Source organism: Mus musculus, chromosome 18 (genome assembly GCF_000001635.26).
Source record: "Mus musculus strain C57BL/6J chromosome 18, GRCm38.p6 C57BL/6J".
In the NCBI taxonomy this organism is placed as follows: domain Eukaryota; kingdom Metazoa; phylum Chordata; class Mammalia; order Rodentia; family Muridae; genus Mus; species Mus musculus.
The window spans coordinates 47,328,892-47,333,273 of NC_000084.6; the positions used below are offsets into that span (position 1 = coordinate 47,328,892).

Sequence of the window (4,382 nt, forward strand, 5' to 3'; positions counted from 1 at the left end):
GGTTGACATGTAATGAGGCAGTCATTTCATCCTTGCAACACCTTTGGGTGCAAGCGGTTATTAACCCCATTTTACAGGTGAGGAGACTCCCCAAGGCCACACACTAACTAGTCAGTGGGGATCAGGGGTTTGGGCCTGGCCAAGCTGGCTCCGAAGCGCACATTCCTAACTGCTATGTGTACTCTCCAGTTTCCTACAGCCATTTCTCTGATCTTTAATTCACTGAACATTTAATATGTGTCACTTAGTTGCCACTTTGTTAGTACAGGGCATTGTACTAGAGGTGGGGGAAGGTATAAGCTGGGGGGATGGGAGAGAAACAAACTCAGGTGCTGGAGAGACAGACAGCTCAGCCAGTAAGGTACCTGCTATACAAGCCTGAGGTCCTGAGTTCAAGTCCCCAGAACCTACATTTAATAAGAAAGGATGCTTTGTGTTTGTGAATTGTGTTCTGAACAGAGGCACTTCTGTTTCGCTGAGAGACCCTGTGAAAGACAGAAAGCAAAGACGATATACCCGTCACCAGCCTCCAGCTTCCATGTATGTACATGTGCCAGTGCACACATATACCCCTCTGTGTTTACACTATTTTGTGGGCCAGCGGAACACGATTCAATGGCTGCACACTCAAATCATAAACATTGCCTTTTTTTTTTTTTTCCCTGATCGTTCCTTTATGAACCTTTGGTTCCTTCTGATACTTTAACCCGTGCCCAGTTCAAAGGCCCTTGTGTGAGGACCTCCCCAATGACCTGTGAGTGCATCTCTAAGGGCCAAGCCACCTTTCTAAAACCACCAGAACCCGGTGGCAAGGTCCTCACCCACATCACAGAGCTCAAAAGGAATGACCCTTTGTGTTGTGTCACCCTGGCCAGTTGTTAAGGTATCATTAGCAGGGACACAGACAGAGTTGACAGGTGTAAACACTTCATAATTTACGACACCCAGGATCAGGTTCCTCCACAGCCTCTGCCAACTGCTCACAAACACACCCAATCTCAGCTTTGTGTGTGTGCACTGTACACACTATTACAGGACTGTTGTTTTTTTTTTTTTTTAAATAAACCCTGGAGCACATTTATTGGGTAGCACTTCGAGCATTCTCGACTCTTTAAATCGATCACTTTTAAAACCATTCGAAGTTAGTAAAATAGTTTAGCAGGTGAACACTCTTGCTGTGCAGGACCCTGACCAAAGTTCAAGCCCTGGAACCCACATAAAGCTGGAAGGAGGGAGTCAACCGCACTGAGTTGTCCTCTGACCTCTACACACACCCCTCTCTGCACACCGTGCACGCATGCGCGCTGATAAGTAAATAAGAATTCTACAGCTATTCGAAGCTAATGGGTAATTTCCAAGTTAGCATTTGGGAATGTTCTATAGAACACAAGCACATGTGTCCTGGACCCCTGGGAAGAGCTAGGCTTTCTGTGAGGAGCCATAGATCCCCTTTGTGTTTCTTCTTTTGAGCCAGCGGGCTCCTGCGAATCCGAAGAGCCAGACTCCGTTGCTCTTCCACAGATGTGAAACTTCTTCCGCCTTCTGATTGGACGGGCTTAGCTGCCTTCTGCATTTCTCAGTGCTGACATGTTTCAGTAAAACTTTGACTAACTGGAATTCGCGGGGGAAGGGCATTCTGGCTGACTGATTTCTTGGAGAAACTGAAAGTTATTTAGGAAGCCCTCGTTATTGAAAATCTTTCCAAAGTATGTCAGAACACTTTTCTCTGGAGTGAGGTAGAGCCGCGGCAGAGAAATGTACAGAGCTGTTTTGAAAGGCAGAAAAACAAATTTAGAAAAGCTGCTAACTGCTCATCAGACCTTCCTCTTGCTAGAAAGCAGTTCCCTGAGGCAGTTTAGGATTCTGAGTTGTTTTGTTTTGCTTTGTTTTGTTTTTATCTCAAAGCCTCTTGCCCCTGGTAGCAGTACTTCCTAGCTTATTCCGGGACCAAACAATAGGCAGAAGGAGGCAGCCTTCCCTCTCCCATCCGCCCACTTGCAGGCTGCCCTTGACTCCCAAGCTGCCCCCCCCCCCCCTCAGTTAAAGCCAATTCTGGTCCTCATTCTCTCCAGCAGGCTCTCCATCCGCTCACCCTTTCTCTGGTGGCATCACCTTCTAGTTCACAGACACTTCTATAAACATGCCTATTTCTTTTTCTTCTACCTTTTGCTTGAATGGAAGGCCAAATGCCTGAGCTATGAACAGCATTTACAAAGCATTCTCCCATCTACTCAGAAGGGAGTCTCTCCTCGCGCAGTAACCTCCCCAGAGCCAAAGCACCCGCCATCAAAGACAAGCCACCGTATCCAAGGCTTGTTATTTCTTCCTAAATTCAACCAGCATTCCTTCTCCCTGCTCAGATCGACGCCACCATTTTGTTTTGCTTAACTTCACTTGTGCCCAGTGTCAATCCGGCCTTATCAGCACTTCCCAAAGCACAGAGGACAATGGGCAGATATCCGGTGCAGCTCTCAGCCCCACCACTCCATTTCCAGGAGCTGGTGGCTTTGTGTGTAACTTCCAGTCAACTGCCTTTTGGGCTTAGTGCTAGAGCGAGCTCCTTCTGGCCTGGAGACAATCTCAGCTCACCTTCCTCGCCACAGGATTCTCCTTAATGCAGGCTCTCCCTTCACAAGTAAGGATCAGCTGTAAACAGAAGTGTCCTTCCATACATATCCACCCCCCAGGCTGTGAACCCATGTGCTAAGGTCTGGGTCAGGAACAATGCTATTGAATTTAGGAATGGGAAGGCGAAGACCTTCCTTTATTAATCAAGGCTTTTCTAGAACTGCAGAAATCCTACTTAAGGAACCACAATGGAAGCAATTCACATATCAAGTTTTCTAGCAATTTAAATACCAGAAAGGGTACTTAGTGACCCAAATATACATACATACATACATACATACATACATACATACATACACACACACACACACACACACACACACACACACACACACACACGTATGTATGTATGTAAACCAAGCCACTCAGCCACACAGGAGGAGCAGGCTCTTGTGTCACTAGAGGGAAAGTGAAACATAAAGGCTGGAGGAGCCAAGCCTTTAAGAGAGGCGCAGAAACCTGCAGAGGAAGACATGGGGCACCAGAAAGTGGTAAAACACAGACCAAGCAATAAGGTCACTGCCCTAGTGAGGAAACAGGCAAGCTGGGCAGAGAGACCATAAACAGAAACAGAAAATGCAGGCTGGTACAAGAGGGTAATGTGCCCATCTGAGCAAGCAAAAGCAGTCTAGGGAAGGTATGTGATCTTTGGATTTTGACACCATGATAAAGGTAATATCATTTTGAGTTTGTATCCAGCAAGAAATACAGCCAAAGTTCTTTTCTAATGAGAGACAGAAAGGGAATGGATTCAGATGGGAGGGAAGGTGGGGGGTTACCAGGAGGGATAGAGGAAGGGGGAAGCAACATCAGGATGTATTATGTGAGAATACAGGCAAAAAGGTTGATAGATTCAATATTAGATAGCAGGGAAGAGGGCAAAATTCAACTTGAAGGGGTCACAGCCTACGTGCTCAGATTCACAGGAAGCTTCAAAGCAACATCATTTCCATGCTATTCATTCTGTGGGGTACTAAAACACCCCATAACACCAGCTGGACCTCAGTTCTTGGGAATCCATAGCTTCTTTCAACATCAATCTAGCATTTACTAATTAATTAAATCATTAATTAATTATTCTTTGTCTTCCTGCTGGCTGAACCTGGGGCCTCAGATATGCCAGGCAAGCCAAGTCAAGCATCCAAACACACCAGCTTCTAACGTAAGTACAGGGCTTGTGATCAACAGAATCTCTAAAACATCAGTCCCACTCGCTCAAAGTTTTCAGCATCAGATTTCCACTTACAGAGAGAGACTACTCAGAAACCCGGGATCATTGTAGAACAAAAATATAAGCTGGTCATTTTGCACAACACTTTAGTTAGCTTAAAATAAAAAAATCTACAAATGCTTAAATGCCAACCCTCAAGTATCTCAACTAATCCAATCCAATTTTTCAAGAACAGAGTGACTTCAAACCAAGATGCCCACCTGGCTTTGATTTGCCCAATTCTGCGAGCCAGGAAGGAACATGATTCTCTTCCCACAGGGGTTATCAGTCATGAAGACAGGTATTAGGCATAGGTGCTAAACAGCAACCAGAAACAGTAAACCTGCCTCGGTATACCCTTGTCCCTCCTAGCTACTGAAGATGGAGTGTCCTTTGGTATTATGGTAAGAGTGACTGGAATTCAATTTCAGTTAGGAAGAGCTGAGTCCCTTGTTTACTTACAAACAAATAAAAGAATCCACTCCCCAGCATCAGGATTCCTGCTTGGCTGGTTTTAAATAGATGAGGCTGACCAGATATTTAC

The 4,382-nt window shown here is 45.5% G+C and overlaps 1 protein-coding gene across 4 annotated transcripts in view; it reads right to left on the reverse strand.

Moving 5' to 3' along the window:
- Sema6a (sema domain, transmembrane domain (TM), and cytoplasmic domain, (semaphorin) 6A) overlaps positions 1–4,382 on the reverse strand; it is a 125,947-nt gene that overhangs the window by 83,638 nt on the left and 37,927 nt on the right. The window lies entirely within an intron of this gene.